The sequence below is a fragment of the Phocoena sinus genome, chromosome 12 (genome assembly GCF_008692025.1).
Source record: "Phocoena sinus isolate mPhoSin1 chromosome 12, mPhoSin1.pri, whole genome shotgun sequence".
NCBI classification, from domain to species: domain Eukaryota; kingdom Metazoa; phylum Chordata; class Mammalia; order Artiodactyla; family Phocoenidae; genus Phocoena; species Phocoena sinus.
The window spans coordinates 38,853,852-38,875,087 of NC_045774.1; positions in this window are offsets into that span (position 1 = coordinate 38,853,852).

A 21,236-nucleotide genomic window follows, 5' to 3' on the forward strand; every position below is an offset into this window, starting at 1 on the left:
AATGTATATATTCTCTTTACCAGGTACCATAGTGAACAAAACAAGTTTCATGCCCTCGTGGAAACATTCTAGTAGGAGGTGGGACAACAGAGGTAACAGAAACATATGCATGAATAATTCAAATATCAGACAGTGATCAGTGTAGGTAGACTCCTGTAGCACCACAAGAAAGTCACTGACAGCCAAATGCAGAGCCAAAAGTGCTGGCTGTCCTCTGAAAAGCACAGAAGAGTCTCCTAGGCAAGGGAATCGCTTGTGCAAAGACCCTGCACAGGAATTTGGTAGGTTCAAAAGGTCAGTGAGGCCAGGAGTTGCAGAAGGAAGGCATAGCCAATCCACCTATACCATTCTCTGCGCTGGAGACTGAAGAAAAGCAGCTTGAAAAGAGTGACACAAGGAATGCAGTAATGATGCTGAAAATTCGGCCTCCATGCACCAGTGCCGAATCGAATCTCAGAGACAGAGTTTTTGGTGAAATAGAAAAGAATAGTTTTATTGCTTTGCCAGGCAAAGGGAGACACAGCAGGGTCATGCCTCAAAAACTGTGTGCCTCAACCCGGGGAGATTTGATGAGGAGTTTTATAGGATGGTTCAAGGGCAGGGTTCTGATAAGGATCAGGGTGTATGTGGGGCCTGCACTCCTTTAATCTGGCCTCAGGTGGTTTCCTGATGAGCTTCGAGGTTATCAGACTGTTACCTTCTCTCTGGAACATCTTCCATTTGGCGGGGCTTTTAATTCTGCAGAAGTCCTTAAAGATATTATTATGTGTATCCCTTGAGGTGGACCCAGGACCCTGCCCCGAGGCTGCACTATTGTTTCTTGGCGGCTTCTCCCTTGTCTGTGCATCCCCTCCCTTCCCTGTCTAGCAACTGGTTGAAAGTCTTCTGTGCTTGGTTTCAGTAACAGAACAACCATCTAAGAATGGATACAAAGAAATCCTGTCCTACTCACTCAAAGCCTTGGTGTTCAACACTCAGCATCCAATTTTGCAGCATTACGAGAAGATTCCCTCCTAAAAGCTTGGGGAGATACTATGTATATAACGTTAATTTAAATATCAAGATTCCAAATTGCTTAGATAGGATAAATTCAACTAAGCAAGGACTATTCAAGGGAATAAGACAATATTCGTGTTCATCCATGAAGGCATTATTTAACAAATAATAAGTGAGTGCCTCGAATGTCAGGCATCATTCTTGGTGGTGGGGATACAACCGTGAACAAAACAGAAAAAGCACCTGTCTTCATGGAGTTCATCTATATTATTGAGGGGGAGATAGCCAAAAAATAAAAATTACACAAAGGACAAGATCATTTCAGCTGTGACAAGTGCAACAAAGGAAGAGTGCCAGGATCAGCTTGGGTGGTCAGATGTCTTCCCAGGTCCCCTTCACAAATCATGTCAGCTAACGAGTATAGCAAACATTAGGAGAAGTTTCCTTTAAGTCGTGGAATGATGAAATGGTTTTCTCCTTTATGTTTTCTACATTATCTAATTTTTTGCAATGAGGATGTTATTCGATTTACGTAATCAAATTGACAAAATTTATTAAATAATACATAAAAACATTCTCATTAAAGTTTCAGCTGCTAAAGATAAAATTAGGAGTTTCCTTTGCCAAGGGGAAGGAGACAGGCATCAAGTAATATTATAAATGAACTTTATTAAAAGTGACTTTATTAAAAGGTCCGTGTTTGGTGCCTCTGCTGCATAACTGGAACAAGTTTTCTCAGAAACAGTAATCTCTATTCCCAGAAGTATAAGACAGCATACTTCACTATTTTTAACACAAATGCTTCCTTCTTTAATTTATGAAGAGTGCTATCAGCAGGGATACCATTGTTAGTTCCATGTGATCCTCGAGATAATCCTGTGATTTTATCGTAGATAAGGAGCAAGAAGCACTTTTCGGGAGTTTGGTTCACATATGATGGAGACGTTAGTAAACCTCAGCAGAACCAAGCTCTTTTTTTTTTTTTTTTTTTTTTTTTTTTTTTGTGGTACGCGGGCCTCTCACTGTTGTGGCCTCTCCCATTGCGGAGCACAGGCTCCGGACGCACAGGCTCAGCTGCCATGGCTCACGGGCCCAGCCGCTCTGCGGCATGTGGGATCTTCCCGGACCGGGGCACGAACCCATGTCCCCTGCATCACAGGCGGACTCTCAACCACTGCGCCACCAGGGAAGCCCCCAAGCTCTTTTTTTAAAAAAAAACCTTCTTGGTCAAATGTTCAAACCCAGATTGAAAACGTTGTTGATTGCCACAAAACCAACTGTGGGCATGAGTCATCAACGTTGACTACAATTCAGCAGGACGTAAGGTATATTCTTGCTGCACGTACCTGGGAAGGAGGAACTACCGTGAATGTTACAGTCCTCGGATGACAGGATCGGTAACCAGTGCGTCACAGGACTTTCGTGTGCCGTGCCTCCCCTGACCAGTACTTGACATTGACGAGAAATGACACAGGTGAGGGAATGGGGACCAGCTCACTTTTTATTTGAAGCATACAGTCTGCTGTAAGCAATGTAATACAATCCAGAACAGTACAAAACAGGAAGAAACAATCTACTTAATTTGATCAAAACCAAAACAAACAGAAGTGTTATTTTCTTTGTCTCTGCTCTGCTAATGCACATTCAAGTTTCTAGATAAACATTAATATAACCACTAGAAAAATGGGGAGGGAGTTATAGGGGAAGGTTCAATAAAGTGCCAAAACAGATAAAGCTGATATACTGGACCCAAGTCTCATTAAACTGTAATTTTTTTCCCTCAGTCTTCTGTGTCCCTTTGCTTCCCCCCTCCTGTTATAGAACATCAATTAAACTTTTTTTTCCTTGGTGTTACAGTGAAGAGCATTCAGTGATTCTCAAGGAAAAACAGGCATCTATTTCTCTTTTCCCAGGCTTTCTTCTCTTTCCTTGAAAGAAAAAAAAAAAAAAAGAGGCAACAAGGAGACTGTTTGGTGCTGCCCAGTTCCCCATCATGCGATGCTGATGTAACGAGCTGGGGGCGCCCTGACGGTCTGACTGAGAACTGGTCATGCTTTCTTCACCCATGGAGCGGCAATCAGCTTACAAGTAAATCACCTCTGAGCACAAGCTGTCTCCACAAAGGCAGCCAAAGAGGCAGCATTCAAAGGCTGACAAAACATCCCTAAAGCGTGAAAGAAAAGGAGCCCCTGAGGCTGCTGGAGGGAGAGGCTTCCAACATTAATCCCCACCCTGTCAGGCATTATGCGCACTCCAGAGGGAGCTTGACCGATGGAATACCATCTGAAGTTCACACTTGGAAAAAGCCACAAGTTCAACATCAGGAGTGAGGGGAAAGTGTCAAGATATAGGATAAACAAATAAATAAGAAGAGGGGGAGAAAAGAATAAGAAGGAAATGCAGTGTTGTGTGGTGACACCCAGAGCTGATGATGTCTGTTGCACCTTAAACTTCCAGTGAACTCCATTAATTATTCATAAGCGGACATTTTGTGAATTGTATACACTTTGCTTGTCATTTACTTTCTAATGTAAACATTGAGAAGAGAGTCATTTCTTGAAAGTGCAAATGTTTTTTGCAAGAAACACTTTGAAAAATCATAACACTGACCAAAGATCAACAAATGACATCTAAAACACAGTCTAAATATAGTAAGTCTGTTCTTCCTGAGCGGAGGCTGTTAGTTAATACTCTATAAATTATTTACAATCATGGTACTGGTGAGCTTAGAAATGAGTTGAACCAGAAGAAATGCACCAGCTCTCACTTACTCTGGTCCTGAGATCTGCACTACTTCTGCTTACGGGATACGTCATCTACTTATCTATCTACGTTACCTACACATTTGTCTGCCTATCCCTACCTATGCATACTTTCATGCATCCAACACTTACCAAGCAGCTCACATATTGCTTGTGGCTGTATTTACATCTTTGTCATATCATCGCTCTCCTCTTCTAAAGAGACTTCCACAGTAATAAGTTACATCCTTTTTTTTTTTGGCCGCATCACACTGCCAAGGAAGTCCCCCGTAAGTCCCCTACATAAGAACAAATTCCATTCTGAGAGCACGTTTGTAAGCCTAGTTTGTTTGTAAGTCCAACAAAGTTAGCCTAGGTACCCAACTAACACAATTGGCTATATAGTACTGTACTATAATAGATTTATAATACTTTTCACACAAAGAATACATAGAAAAAAAACACAAAAGATAAAGAAAACATTTTAAATCTTACAGTACAGTACCTTGAAAAGTACAGTCGTACCAGCTACATCACCACTGTTTTTACTCTTGCTTCTGGACATCTTGGGCTTGAAATAAAGATACTGTACTACTGTACTCTATACAGTGCTATACAGTAAAGTACACAAAAGCACAACCACTTGTAGAGGATGCACGCACGTGACAATGTATGTCAGACACGTGAACTAACTTACGTGATTGGACATATGAACGCACATTCACATCTTTGAAAATTTGCAATTTGAAGGATCGCATGTACATCCTTTTTTTTTTTTTTTTTTTTTTGCGGTACACGGGTCTCTCACTGTTGTGGCCTCTCCCGTTGCGGAGCACAGGCTCCGGACGTGCAGGCTCAGCGGCCACGGCTTAGGAGCCCAGCCGCTCCGCGGCATGTGGGATCTTCCCAGACCAGGGCATGAACCCGTGTCCCCTGCATCGGCAGGTGACTCTCAACCACTGCGCCACCAGGGAAGCCCTGTACATCCTTTTTTGATAGACTTTTTCAAAGAGACATTTGATAAGATCCGTATATGATCCTTTTTTGATAGCCTTTTTTTTGTAGACTCTTTCACAGAGACATTTGATAAGATCTGTATATGAAAAATGTTTAATTCCAGGTTATTAACATGCAAATGTCAATTTCCTTTTAACCAAGCTAAGCAAAATAATCAAAACATTGAGCCTACTAAAAATTGATTGTGAAAAAAAATTGAATAGGAGATATACAAGGTTTAGAACTAGATATGGAAAGAAAAAGAAAACCAAGAGATTCGTTCACAGGTATGTGTAGCTTACCCCATTTATTTAATGATATTAACTTATAGTTATAGTGGGGGGGGTTTTTGCCAGATGCTATTCTAAGCACTTAAAAAGTATTAATTCCTTTAATGCATACCATAATTTTGTCATATAAATCCTATATTCATCATATTTTATAGATCAGGAAACTAAGGCCCAGAAACTTGCCAAGGTCATGCAGCTAATAAGAAATGGAGATGAAATTTGAACCCCAGCAGTCCTGATCCAGAAGCTGAGCTCTTTGCTACACAGCCTTCATGTTAAAGCATATTTATGATTTTTTAAATCAGCTCCTTTTAAGGAATTTTGACACTTAATTTTCTAAATGAAAAATAAATGTCATTTTATTAACTTGCAAAAATAAATATGAGCAGGTCATTAAGCAGATCAAATTCTTATATCAGCTTAGCCAGCACGCAATTCCTGCTACCTGGGAAGTCAAAACATGAGAAGAATGCTTGATAAGGAAGGGATTAGAACAAAATGTTCATTGCAGCTCTATTTACAATAGCCAGGACATGGAAGCAACCTAAGTGTCCATCATTGGATGAATGGATAAAGAAGATGTGGCACATATATACAATGGAATATTACTCGGCCATAAAAAGAAATGAAATTGAGTTATTTGTAGTGAGGTGGATGGACCTAGAGTCTGTCATACAGAGTGAAGTAAGTCAGAAAGAGAAAGACAAATACGGTATGCTAACACACATATATGGAATCTAAGAAAAAAAAATGTCATGAAGAACCTAGGGGTAAGACAGGAATAAAGACACAGACCTACTAGAGAATGGACTTGAGGATATGGGGAGGGGGAAGGGGAAGCTGTGACAAAGCGAGAGAGAGGCATGGACACATATACGCTACCAAAGGTAAAATAGATAGCTAGTGGGAAGTAGCCGCATAGCACAGGGAGATCAGCTCAGTGCTTTGTGACCACCTAGAGGGGTGGGATAGGGAGGGTGGGAGGGAGGGAGACGCAAGAGGGAAGAGATATGGGAACATATGTTTATATATAACTGATTCACTTTGTTATAAAGCAGAAACTAACACACCATTGTAAAGCAATTTTATTCCAATAAAGACGTAAAAAAAAAAAAAAGGAATTCACTACAAGCCTTCATCAGCTGGGGCTGCAATCACAAAAATACTATAGACTGGGCTTAAACAGCAAACATTTATTTCTCTCAGTTATGGAGCTGGTAAATCCCCGAAAAAGGTGCCAGCAGATCCAGTGTCTGGTAGTGACACTTCCTGTTTGCAAACGGCCATCCTCTCCTTATATCCTCACATACTGGAGAACAGAGAGAGCAAACTCTCCTGTTTCTTCTTATAAGGGGCACTAACCCTATTCATTAGGGCTCCACCTTCATGACCTAATTACTACTCAGAGTTCCCACTTCTTAGTACCATCACATTGGGGATTAGGATTTCAACATATGGATTTTGCAGGGACGTGAACATTCAGTCTGTAACACTATGTGATACAAACGTAGAGCAGCATCAGGTCCTGATGTCCTGCTGCATCCATCTCCACCAAAGGTGGAATCAAGCTTTGTGCTGATCTGATTCAAGAGCCTTTTAAGAGCTGGCCTAGAGGAATCAAACTTATCCTCTGGTTTTGGATAGAGATATTTCACATACTAGCCTTTTTAAAGATAACCGTACTTAGCATCAAGTGTATGATCTTTTCATTTGGAGACCACCATACAACCAAAGAAGGCAGGATATATATTCAGGTCAAGAGTGACCACAAAGAGGATCTTGAGGGCAAATTAAGAACATACCAGAGAACAGTTTCAAGCAGTATGGGCTACAATTTTAAATGCTGTGAAAATATCACAATAATCTCAAAATTGTTTATGTTTTAATTGAGACTGATTTAAATTACTTTAAAAGCCTGTGGTTATCATTGAAACTCAACAAAAACCACAATGATCATAATAATGTTATTCCTGAGAAGCAGGAGTCGAATCTAGATTGTGATCAACTCTGTTTCATAAAGTCGTACCTATAGTACAGTCAAACAGTCAACTGAATGTGTTACAAATGGATTAGATATTTTCTGTGCATTTGAGGAATGGAGGGTGGGGGAAGAGGGTGGCTCAGGACTTAAAATCTATAATCCTATCACACAGTCTAATACAGTCACCAGGTACAGCCCATCTTCTAGTTTGTGTGTGAAATTGAGATGGAGAGACACTTTGCAAAACATACTAGTTCAGTCCAGAGTAGTCTTGCCTCTTACCTTGTTTTTTAGACTTTTTGATACTACTCTGTATCAAAAGTGGTTTATTCAAAGAAATGAGTAATAAGATATCACTAATCACATGGTTGAAAGTCTTTTTTTTTTCAACTTTTTTTTTTAACATCTTTATTGGAGTTGAAAGTCTTAAAAAAGGTTGTAATCATTGTTTGGTAGAGTGTATTCTCTGTTTTGCTAGCAAGAGTATAAATTGGAATATACCATCTCATATGAAGAAAAAATGGCATCAGCAGCCTTATAATTTTTCATATCATTTGATCCAGTAATTATTGTTTCAGAAATGAATGCTAGGAAAATTAAAATCTACTTAAAGATTGATATATAAGAATATCCCTCATAACATTTATAATGATAAAACACTGGACCTAGATTTCTGCTATCAAGTGAATGGTTACATTATTGGTTATATTATTCACTTTAACTGCCGGGTCAATGATCACCCAGGTTTCAGAGGACATTCACTACTGAATTCCCTCAAGAGAGTGTGTCAATTATTCTCCCCCAGCTCCGTGCTGAGCGAGCTGGACTCATCTGGCTCCATCCTCGACGCTGTCTCTCAGGTTGCTGCCTCATCGCTTTCCTCTTTAGTTTTCCACAGTGACTCAGATCTGCATCTCACTCCTCAAAGCATCAAGCTGCACAATCTGTTTCCAATCCCTAACCTCTCAGCTGTCGTCCCCTCCTCCACACTCCTCAGGAAGGAGCAAAGTAGCACATTTCTCAGTAGTGAATCTGTAAGTTATTGGTCCTCAGGGACCCAATTAAGAAGGGGTATGTCATTAGGAATCCATGCAGTATTTGGCTATTACAGAGCCAGGCATACAACAGGTGGTCACTTCCTGGGAAATCTGTCTGCCTGGAGCAGAAACCTCACCAAGGAGCTGAGGGACGGGGCTGGGTCCAGAGGAATGCAAAGAACTGCTTGGAGCTCTGTTTGATCAGGGTCTGAGCCCACATGTAGGAACTGTCCAGCCTTAGGGGTCTGCAGAAAATAGGCACAGAAGATTAGGGAGAAGCAGGCACCAGTTAGTATCATCATGCTTACATCTGCAGAGTGACCCCTCAGGCAATGGGAGATGTGCTTCCTTGGGCTGGCTTTTTGGGTTAGCCATAAAATTCCCCATCTGCTCCTGCATCTGCAGCCAACATCTCACCTTAGGGAATGATTCCATCAGATCCCAACTTGTTTCTCCCTCCTTAGCAATTTCTGTAAACTAAACCCTATCTCGGGGATCTTCAGACATTTTTACTTACATACTTTCTAAAGTAATTTATACAACGATGTACTCTCACACATATTTTTTTTTTTTTTTTTTTTTTTGCAGTACGCGGGCCTCTCACTGCTGTGGCCTCTCCCGTTGCAGAGCACAGGCTCCGGACGCGCAGCCTCAGTGGCCATGGCTCACGGGCCCAGCCGCTCCGCGGCATGTGGGATCTTCCTGGGCCGGGGCACGAACCCGTGTCCCCTGCATCGGCAGGCGGACTCTCAACCACTGCACCACCAGGGAAGCCCACCTCACACACATTTTTAAGTTCACAGGGAATACTACTCATCTTAAGTTTAAATAATTGCAAAGAATATAAATTCTGATGTATTCCAAATTTGACATTTTAAAATAAATCTGTTAAAAACTCTTGGAAAAGTATCCAAAGCGTTATGGCTCCATAATATGTTGGCTAGGCTAGGCTACACTATTTCCCCCAGAATTCTCTTTCCTGTGTGTTTCTGGTAAGGGTGGGCCACAGGAAGGAGTCTTGTGGGAAATTGGAGAAGAACAGTGAAGCAGCAGCCATTTTGTGGTTCACGTGAATCTTTGCTTCCCTGCTGGCTCACCTTGTTGGAGAGGATCTGCAACTGTTCTATCTGCTCCTTCAGCTCCTCCAGTTCCTGGGAGAAGTGTGTATTTAGCTGTGTGGTCAAGGCACCACCCTCTCCTACAAGCCACCCAATGTCAAGATTGGAGGCAGTGAGAACTGACATGGATTCCAGTCTCTTCTTGCGTGAGTTCATGCTGAAGAGATGCTTGTTCTTGTTCTCCCCAACTTCACATCTATTTCCGCTTCCCAATGGTTTGCCTTGTTGATTTCAAGCTCCAGTGTCAGAGGCAAAGTCTGCCAGTTTACAGAGACTGTTTAGCCAGTTCCCAAAATTGTATTAGATCAAATCCTTGTGGCAAATCTCTTATTCCATAAAAACAGAGAAATCGATATAAAGAGATAGGTAGGTAGATGGATAAACAGACTCCTCCTCAGTGGTTCTGATTGAACCCTAATACACGAAACACCATAGTGATTTGATCCCCATTATTATTCATTTAAAAAATACATGATCGGGTTTCCCTGGTGGTGCAGTGATTGAGAGTCCACCTGCTGATGCAGGGGACACGGGTTTGTGCCCCAGTCCAGGAAGATCCCATATGCCGCGGAGCAGCTAGGCCCGTGAGCCATGGCCGCTGAGCCTGCGCGTCCGGAGCCTGTGCTCCGCAACGGGAGAGGCCACAACAGTGAGAGGCCCGCGTACCGAAAAAAACTTGATCCATCTCTTCTTGAACAGTCAGAATGTTACTTCATTTATTTCATTCCTTGAATTCATATTTCCATCCCATTTTAATGCAAATGTACTACTTTTACATTTTACTCAAATATTGATCACTCAATCACACTTCTCTTCAACTAAAATAAATTCACAAGTTTTTTTTTTTATTTCCTGTGGCCATGATGCTCAAAGTATTAAAACATGTCTTATGGATTTTATTCTTATTCCATTATTAATAGTAAGCTATTGATCAACATTACAAAAATACTTTATTAACTACTAGACATTTATTTTAGTTAGCAATTGCTGCTGACACTCCAAAACTCAGTGATTAAATCAATAATTTATTTTTCTTGCTCATGTGTCTGTGATTAGGAATCTACCTTTTTCCAGGTTGCTATTGCTGGGGGCAGATTATCTGGGATTATTCTGCCCAATGTGCCTCTCATCCTCTCCATGGACGAACTGCCTGGCCAGGCCACTTCTTTCCCATGGCTATGATGGAAACCTAAGAGAAAACATAGGCAAGGTGTTAGCTCTTCTCTAAATGTTTGATAGAATCTGCCTGTGAAGTCATCTTGTGGTGGGCTTTTATTAGTTGGAAGATTTTTAATCACAGTCTCAATTTCAGTGCTTGTGATTGGTCTGTTTATATTTTCTATTTCTTCCTAGTTCAGTCTCAGAAGATTGTGGTTTTCTAAGAATTTGTCCATTTCTTCCAGGTTGTCCATTTTATTGGCATATAGTTGCTTGTAGTAATCTCTCATGATCCTTTGTATTTCTGCAGTGTCAGTTGTTACTTCTCCTTTTTCGTTTCTAATTCTATTGATTTGAGTCTTCTCCCTTTTTTTCTTGATGAGTCTGGCTAACGGTTTATTAATTTTGTTTATCTTCTCAAGGAACCAGCTTTTAGTTTTATTGATCTTTGCTATCGTTTCCTTCATTTCTTTTTCATTTATTTCTGTTCTGATCTTTATGATTTCTTTCCTTCTGCTAACTTTGGGGTTTATTTGTTCTTCTTTCTCTAATGGCTTTAGGTGTAAGTTTAGGTTGTTTATTTGAGATTTTTCTTGTTTCTTGAGGTAGGATTTTATTGCTATTAACTTCCCTCTTAGAACTGCTTTTGCTGCATCCCATAGGTTTTTGGTTCTTGTGTTTTCATTGTCATTTGTTTCTAAGTATTTTTTGATTTCCTCTTTGATTTCTTTAGTGATCTCTTGGTTATTTAACAGTATATTGTTTAGCCTCCATGTGTTTGTATTTTTTACAGATTTCTTCCTGTAATCGATATTTTGTCTCATAGCATTGTGGTCGGAAAAGATATTTGATACGATTTCAATTTTCTTAAATTTACCAAGGCTTGATTTGTGACCCAAGATATGATCTATCGTGGAGAATGTTCCATGAGCACTTGAGAAGAATGTGTATTCTGTTGTTTTTGGATGGAATGTCCTATAAATATCAATTAAGTCCATCTTGTTTAATGTATCACTTAAAGCTTGTGTTTCCTTACTTATTTTCATTTTGGATGATCTGTCCATTGGTGAAAGTGGGGTGTTAAAGTCCCCTATTATGATTGTGTTACTGTTAATTATCCCTTTTATGGATGTTAGCATTTGTCTTATGTATTGATGTGCTCCTATGTTGGGTGCATAAATATTTATAATTGTTATATATTCTTCTTGGATTGATCCTTTTATCATTATGTAGTGTCCTTCTTTGTCTCTTGTAATAGTCTTTGCTTTAAAGTCTATTTTGTCTGATATGAGAATTGCTACTCCAGCTTTCTTTTGATTTCCATTTGCATGGAATATCTTTTTCCATCCCCTCACTTTCAGTCTGTAGGTGTCCCTAGGTCTGAAGTGGGTCTCTTGTAGACAGCATATATGGGTCTTGTTTTTGTATCCATTCAGCCAGTCTGTCTTTTGGTTGGAGCATTTAATCCATTTACATTTAAGCTAATTATACATATGTATGTTCCTATTACCATTTTCTTAATTGTTTTGGGTTTATTACTGTAGGTCTTTTCCTTCTCTTGTGTTTCCTGCCTAGAGAAGCTCCTTTAACATTTGTTGTAAAGCTGGTTTGGTGGTACTGAATTCTCTTAACTTTTGCTTCTCTGTAAAGGTTTTAATTTTTCCATCAAATCTGAATGAGATCCTTGCTGGGTAGAGTAATCTTGGTTGCAGATTTTTCTCCTTCATCACTTTAAATATGTTCTTCCACTCCCTGCTGGCTTGTAGAGTTTCTGCTGAAAGATCAGCTGTTAACCTTATGGGGATTCCCTTGTGTGTTATTTGTTGTTTTTCCCTTGCTGCTTTTAATATTTTTTCTTTGTATTTAATTTTTGATAGTTTGATTAATATGTGTGTTGGCATGTTTCTCTTTGGATTTATCCTTATGGGACTCTCTGTGATTCCTGGACTTGATTAACTATCTCTTTTCCCATATTAGGGAAGTTTGCAACTATAATCTCTTCCAATATTTTCTCAGTCTCTCTCTTTTTCTCTTCTTCTTCTGGTACCCCTATAATTCGAATGTTGGTGCATTTAATGTTGTCCCAGAGGTCTCTGAGACTGTCCTCAATTCTTTTCATTCTTTTTTCTTTATTGTGCTCTGCAGTAGTTACTTCCATTATTTTATCTTCCAGGTCACTTATCCGTTCTTCTGCCTCAGTTATTCTGCTATTGATCCCTTCTAGAGAAGGTTTAATTTCATTTCTTGTGTTTTTCATCATGGTTTGTTTCCTCTTTAGTTCTTCTAGGTCCTTGTTAAATGTTTCTTGTATTTTCTCCATTCTATTTCCAAGATTTTGGATCATCTTTACTATCATTTTTCTGAATTGTTTTTCAGGAAGCCTGCCTATTTCCTCTTCATTTGTTTGGTCTGGTGGGTTTTTGCCTTGCTCCTTCATCTGCTGTGTGTTTCTCTGTCTTCTCATTTTGCTTAACTTAATGTGTTTGGGGCCTCCTTTTCACAGGCTGCAGGTCTGTAGTTCCCGTTGTTTTTGGTGTCTGTCCCCAGTGGCTAAGGTTGGTTCAGTGGGTTGTATAGGCTTCCTGGTTTAGGAGACTAGTGCCTGTGTTCTGGTGGATGAAGCTGGATCTTTTCTTTCTGGTGGGCAGGTCCATGTCTGGTGGTGTTTTGTTTTGGGGTGTCTGTGGTTTTATTATGATTTTAGGCAGCCTCTCTGCTAATAGATGGGGCTATGTTCCTGTCTTGCTAGTTGTTTTGCATAGGGTGTCCAGCACTGTAGGTTGCAGGTCGTTGAGTGGAGCTGGGTCTTGGCGTTGAGATGGAGATCTCTGGGAGATTTTCACCGTTTGATATTACATGGAGCTGGGAGGTCTCTTGTGGACCAGTGTCCTGAAGTTGGCTCTCCCACCTCAGTGGCTCAGCCCTGACGCCTGGCTGGAGCACCAAGAGCCTGTCATCCACACATCCAATGAAAGAAAGAAAGAAAGAAAGAAGAGGTTAACCTTTTTAAAGGCTCAGAAAGAAACTAAAGATGGCTGTGAGAAAGTAAGAATGATTCACACAGCTCTTGAACTTGGCCTTTTGAGAGAACAGATATATTCTACCATGTGTTTACAGCATCTAATCCCAATCATCTCCACAAGAAAACCGGTAATGAAAGCTGATTATGCCATAATGTAACACTAGAATGAATGATCCATCTATTTTCCATTGTTTACTGAGTTACAAGAAGTTACCATGGTTCAGGCAGCCTCATTACAAGCAATGCTAACCATGCAGTGTGAATGGAGATTCATAACAGTACCAGGGATGGTGCATTATGAAATCAAATGGTTCCTTGTTTTATAGGAACAAAATAGTCTGCTAAAAGGTGAGTATAGCAAGAGAGAGAAAAAAAGTTCAAGAAAACATGTAAGTCACATTTAATGTAAAAGTTTGTTACCTAAAATAATTAAGAAATAGTTTATGACACTAAAGCAAAAAAATGGATATTTTAGAGAGTAAGAAGTATGTAAATAAAACAAACCTCACAATTTTGTCCCTAATCTTTATGACTTGATTCAAATATTCCATTATTTTTCAAGCCACAAACAGCAGGAAAAACAACATTGTTGCTTCAATAACTTTCACTTTCTTTTGCTTTGTTTTGTTTCGGTTTTTAGCTTGAAAGTTTTTCTTGAATTAACTTTGCTATACATTGGTGTGTTTTTTCAAATGCAATTGTAGGATATCTCCCTTGTGAACAAAGGGACTGATGGATGCATGTCCAAGAGATAGTTCATCTTTTAATATTAGATGCTCTGCGGGTCTAGAACCAGTGCAGAAACTTGAAAAACATTCCATAAACTGGAGTAATCACGTATATAGGAACTAATTTTGTACCTTGTTTAAAATGGGTGCTCAGTAGATCATGTTAAATAGATAACTGACTGAGCCCCATTAAATAAATAATGAGCTATTAGAATTAACAGAAAGTTTTCTAGCAACATATTGAAAGTAATGATGCATTTAATATGTAAAAATCAAGATTGAAAAAAAATCTCTTATACTTGAAAAGTTACATTTTACCTACTCTGAAGTAAAAGAAAAAGGATAAACTCTTTCTTACATGATTCCTAAATTGTGTCTGTTAGGAGAAAAAAGAAACCAAATTATAAAACAGAAGTTTTAATTTAATAAAAGCAGGTCAAGACAACATCACGCAGCCTTCGTTGCATTTTCAACTTATCAATAACAATCAAGTGAGTGTTTCCTCATAAGGAGGTATGTAGCGTCAAAAGAATATTTATTCTGAGATCTCAGAACAGGCAGATTCTAACAGGAAAAGAGGCAAGAGTTTACTGAAAAAACACATTTTGAAATACTGACAGGCAATCTTGGAAAAAATCCATTGCCTAACTCAATTGTGAAGCACGTAATTGAAATTGTTTTAGTAGAAGAGTTTATTATCTATGCTTTATGAACCTGATGAATTATAACTCAATGTAGAAAGTGCTGGAAACTGCAAATTTGACTAGTATAATGGAAGGAATACTGAGCTTGGCATCCAAAGGCGTGAGTTGAGTTTCAGCTTCTTTACTTACTCGGGTATATTCCTTGAGCAGATTACTTAATCTTTCTGAGTCAACTGTGCCCATAAATAATTTGGTAGATGGGCTAAAACACTTTTGAAAGACTAAAGAGCTGAAGGAATTATTATTTTGCAAGTTTATGTAGGAAATATACACAAAGATATACATTTTTATTTAAATTTTTAAATTTCTTTAATGAGCAATTTATCGATATTAAAATAGGTTGAACTGAAAATGACTTTAAAAATTAAAGTTCACTAGATATGCCTTACGTGCCTTTGGTTGAACTTTGGTGTCAAATGACATCTGTCTAGCAGCTCATCATATTGCCACTCTATGAATTCACAGAATAAGATCAAAAGGCACAACAATAAATTAAGCTCTATAAAGTCATGGATATTTTATCCTGTATCCCCAGTGCCTAAAGAGCACCTAGCATGTAGGAGGAATTCCATAAATATTTCATGAAAGAATAAATTAATTAACCAGGACCAGGAGTCATCTTGTCGTCAGAATCCAGAAAGAATTTGAACTGATAACTTGATGGGAATAACAATTACTGACCTTTGCATAATATACAATCAAGCATTGCAAGTCTGCTGGTCTGAAAGAAGAGAAACCTCTGCCTTTACCCCACATCTGCCTCTTGCTCAGAAGAACAAGACATTCAAGCAACTGGAAATCGAGACATATACCTCTCTCCAGCCAGAGTGCAGCAACCTGAGCATTGGTTTCCCTCCTCTTTAATCAGTCTACCTCATTCTATAAAAAGTTAGACTAAGACCCCAGAATATAAATAGGCGAGAAATAAGGAGAAATGTTTGTAGAACTCTGGGAGACACAGTCTTCATAGATAAAATTTTATGTAAGAATGGAGGTAAGATGAACCCAACTACTACTGCATGTGGGAAAATATGGATTTTGCCATGATTCTGATGTTTTAGCATTTCGGAGTACCAAACAGTAGAGACAAAATAAGATATCAGCTCAAGTCAAGCAGACCCCCTCATTTATTGTGTGTCTGGCATTTACTTACATTAGCCTATGAGGTAAACAGCAATACACATCGAACTTGAGATCTAAGAACATACTGACTAAAACTCAGTGTTTCACTGTCTGTGACTTACTTAAAAATACTCCGTCAGAGATAACTGTTTTATGTATGTGCAAGTGAGTGTAAGCTTCAGCTCCCTGGCCAGTCCATTGTTATACTTAAAAGTTCATGTGCTGGGTGTTCAACTCACTTACTATCGAGAATGAAAGGCCTGAGAGTGGTCAGTGCAATTTCTAATCAGGAAGCTGTTACTCTTTGCTAATTAGAATAATGGATTTCAGAATTTTTTTTACGTTTTAATCTAGCCAAGGTTGTTTTTTTTTTAATTGAAGTATAGTTGATTTACAAGGTTGTGTTAGTTTCAAGTGTACAGCAAAATGATTCAGAGATATATATTTATATTCCTTTTTTAAGGTTTTATTTTCTTTTGAATTTTATTTTTTTATAGAGCAGGTTCTTATTAGTTATCTATTTTACACATATTAGTGTATATATGTCAATCCCAATCTCCCAATTCATACCACCACCACCACCACCACCACCACCCCACTTTCCCCCCTTGGTGTCCATACATTTGTTCTCTACATCTGTGTCTCTATTTCTGCCTTGCAAACTGATGCATCTGTACTATTTTTCTAGATTCCACATATATGCATTTATATACGATATTTTTCTCTTTCTGACTTACTTCACTCCATACAATGGTCTCTAGGTCCATCTACATCTCTACAAATGACCAATTTCATTCCTTTTTATGGCTGAGTAATATTCCACTGTATATATGTACCACATCTTCTTTATCCATTCATATGTCGATGGGCATTTAGGTTGCTTCCATGACCTGGCTATTGTAAATAGTGCTGCAATGAATGTTGGGGTGCCTGTGTCTTTTTGAATTATGGTTTTCTCTGGGTATATGGCCAGTAGTGGGATATATATATTCTTTTCTTCAGATTCTTTTCCATTATAGATTATTACAAGATATTGAATATAGTTCTCCATGCTATACAGTAGGTTCTTGTTGTTTATCTGTTACACATATATAATAGTAGTGTGTTATCTGTTTATCCCAAACTCCCAATTTATCCCCCTCTCTCCCCTTTCCCCTTTGGTAACCATAAGTTTGTTTTCTGTCTGTGAGTCTATTTCTATTTTGTAAATAAGTCCATTTGTATCATATTTTAGGTTCCACATATAAGTGACAATATATGATATTTGTCTTTCTCTGAATGACTTACTTCACTTAGTATGATAATCTCTAGGTCCATCCATGTTGCTGCAAATGGCATTATTTCATTCTTTTTTATGGCTGAGTAATATTCCATTGTATATATGTACCACATCTTTATCCATTCATCTGTCAACGGACATTAAGGTTGCTTCCATGTCTTGGCTATTGTAAATAGTGCTGCAGTGAACACTGGGGTGCATGTATCTTTTCAAATTAGAGTTTCATCGTTTCTAGATATATGCTTAGGAGTGGGATTGCAGGATCATATGGTAACTCTGTTTTTGGTTTTTTAAGGACCCTCCATACTGTTCTCCATAGTGACTGGACCAATTTACATTCCCACCAACAGGGTAGAAGGGTTGCCTTTTCTCCACACTCTCTTCAGCACAGAAATGCATTTTTATTGGTGAAAATAATAGTCTGTAGACTAGCATGATGAATGTTGAAAATGGACTCTCAAAGGAGAAATTGAAGATATGCAAAGTATGTAGGTAAGCTAAAATGGCATGGATAGATAGATGATAGATGGATAGGCAGACATAAAAATATATGCATGTATTTTTTTTTTAAGAGACACTCACTCCTCCTATCATACATAAGCAAGGTAGAAGAGCCAGGAGGCCAACAGCCTCACCTCTAAGGATGATATCTTAGACAATCCTCACCCCTTCTGCCTCTGAAGGTGAACTCCTGAGGGTTTTGAGCAGTGCCCTGTGAAGGCACATTGAAGCCTGAGCTCAGCAAAGAAAAAAAAAGTGTGCCCTTACATACTCTTACCAAAATATCCTCCCATATTTTGAACCAAATGTAAAAGTTAATAAAATCTCTACAATCAAAAACATGACCATAAAGCTCCATGTTGCCCAATGGGATCAGGTGCCACGGTAAACTTTCACGACCTGTTCTGGCAGTTCGGTAACCACTGGTTACTTGGAAATGACTTCTTGTTGCACAGCAATGCAGGAACATAAAACAATGACTGTCTTATTTAAATTTTTGACATTTTGTTCATGACAAATTATTTTGCATTCACTTTGCATTTTTAAAATATTATTTCTCTTGATTACTAAGTGTTTTGGCACCTCTTTAAATTTTGCACCAGAGGCTAACACCTCAACTGCCCTGATTTTGAGCATCTGAGGAGGCTACAAGACTGAAATATTGTATCTCTAGAATTTTAGTGTTTGACTCTAGCAAACCTCTAATCCGAGGTAGTGTTCAAAGAATCCCAATGGATGGAGAATGGGATCTTCTAGAGACTATAAAATGAGAATTGTAAATAAAATGTCTGTTGTTTGGTTTTATATGTTATTTTACTATTAAATATTTAGTTAATATCTATATATGTGGTATAATCTGGATGAAACTTGTTTACATTATTATCTAACAGGCCAGAATTTGGGAATGGCTACCATTATCTGCCAAAAGAGAAGCTGAGAATAAGTTAATTCACAACACTCAAGGAGACAATGAATGGGATCAAGCGTAATGTATATTTTATCTCATTTAACTACATTTTTGTCACACTATGTGTCAAAGATTGTTTTATATGCTTTACAAAATTTGATTCAAAACAATTGTCTTTGTGAAATACTATTATCTCTATTTTACAAATGAGAAAACTCTCTTCTTTCACTTGGGAAAATCCAGAACTAGGTGTACCTCGTTTGAAACTGCATGACAGAAAAAGTCCACCATAGATATCATACAAAACTAATGTAGCAAAAGGAAAGAAAACATTGAGCCTTTAGACCCAGAGAGGGACTGTATTTTTTTTTTTTTTTTTTTCGGTACACGGGCCTCTCACTGTTGTGGTTTCTCCCGTTGCGGCGCACCGGCTCCGGACGCGCAGGCTCAGTGGCTATGGCTCACGAGCCTAGCCTCTCCGAGGCATGTGGGATCTTCCCGGACCGGGGCACGAACCCGTGTCCCCTGCATCGGCAGGCAGACTCTCAACCACTGCGCCACCAGGGAAGCCCGGGACTGCGTCTTTAAAATAAGTCATCTCAAGAACCAAAATACGTTTAGAAATTTTGTTAAAATCCTCAATCAAATGCAAAAACCCAAGAACTCATAACTATAAAGGCTCAGGCAAAATAAGAGAGCAAATCAGTAAGATTTAATCTACTACAGTAATTTTTTTGGAGGGGGAGAAAGTTTTATTATCAAGTTAATGTAAATCCTCTTAAAGACTTTGTTAGAATGCTTCTGTCCCACTCTTGGCTCAAATCTACTTAAAAATTGCAGCACTGATTGGCACAAAATTATCTGTGGTTCAGAGAAATGTCTCTAAAGACTAACGTTTAATTATGTCCATTCTAAGAGTTTGTGGTATGAATTTGAAGGGTGGATATAATTTCTGGACTTAGATCTTCGTATCCTGATAGCGCTTTTCCCCCCGAGCTTTACTGAGATATAATTGACATATAACACTGTGTAAGTTTGTGTACAACACATTGATTTCATATACTTATATATTGCAATAGAGTTAATGCCTTAGCATTAGTTAACGCCTCCATCATGTCACATAATTACAATTTCTTTCTGTGGTGAGTATAATAATTTTTAATTGTCCATTTATGTATATGTCTTCTTTTTTGTTTCAGGTTTCAATTACAGGCCCTGCACGTAACAGGCATTAAGAAAATGTTTGATGAATAAATGTATGAATCTACTCCTCCCTTTTCCATAAAAATAATTACTGAACATATGAGTAACTTAAATAAACCCAGTATGGCTTCTAAACAAGGGAGCCCCCAATTTGATATTCTGTGGTCTATCATGCTCAAATGTAGAAGATAAAAAATAACATCTTAAATGTACTCTTATTGAAAAGATCTTGTTTTGCCTCTAAAGCATAAAGATTCCAAATGAAAGATTTTGGTTCTTTCTTCTGTAGCAAACATATCCATTAAAATATAATGATGAGTAGACGGTATTTAAAATTTTAAGTGACTTCTTTTATTTTCAAAGGATTTTAATATCTTTATATATCTAAAATCAATGTTACCAACTCTTGGCAAAAAAATGAAGGGTTAAAAGGAACTACGGATATTTCAGCTAAAGATTCCAGCTAGATTTTAAGGGGACTGGTGGTTAATGAATTTTCAAGTGAATAAAAACTGCCTCAGGCTGCTGCTATGGTGCTTTGTTATCACTTGGCAGTCATTTGCAGGCTTAACAGGAAAGAAGACAAGTGAAGACTATATCACAACATTCCCTGTAACTCCAGTCCTTGTTCCAAGCACAATCCCATTGCTGTCTGGGTGATCTGAGAATAAATGCTTTCAAGACACACACATAAAAAGGGATCTTGTAAGTCGTATCTGGCAGGAACCTCAGTATTAATCTGCAAAATAACAAAACCTGCCTGACAGACTGATCAGAACATAGGTTTTTCTTCTATGTTGTGACAGCCATTTCCATGTTTTTGCAATTATATGGTTTTAGACAAAACAATCATTTTAGAAACTTTTTATCATTCTTCCCAAATAGCAAAGACTCAAGTGGACATCTTTGTAATACAGTTGTCAGTATTTCTGACGCTCTTGTTTTGTGACATGACAGTCACAACCCCTACTCAATAGTTTCTGGGAATGAAGTCCATTGTAATGAAGGTGATACTGTTAAAAATCTTTAAATTGTTCAATCAGTTTTAGTTACGTGCAATGTGGTTCAAAGGCAATCAGTGTTCCCCATAAGCTGCGCCCACACGCGTGCGCACGCACGCACGCACACACATTCATCACAGTAATGCACATGCTAGAATGAGCTCCATAAAGGAAGGAATCTTCATCTGTTTTGTTCACTGCTGTTTACCTAGCACATAGAACAGTGCCTGGAACACTACAGGAACCCTACATATATTTGTGGAGAGAATTGTGCCATACAAAACACAGTGGTTGTGGCTTTATGTGTGTATAAACTGAATGTTCCCCAGATCAACATTGAAAAGTATGAGGTTCTGTTTTCCTTAACTTCATCTTCCATCTTCTGTACTTCCAAGTCCCTGTCATATCTACTCTGTTCTCTCTGGGCATCTAACAATGTAAAAAATCATATT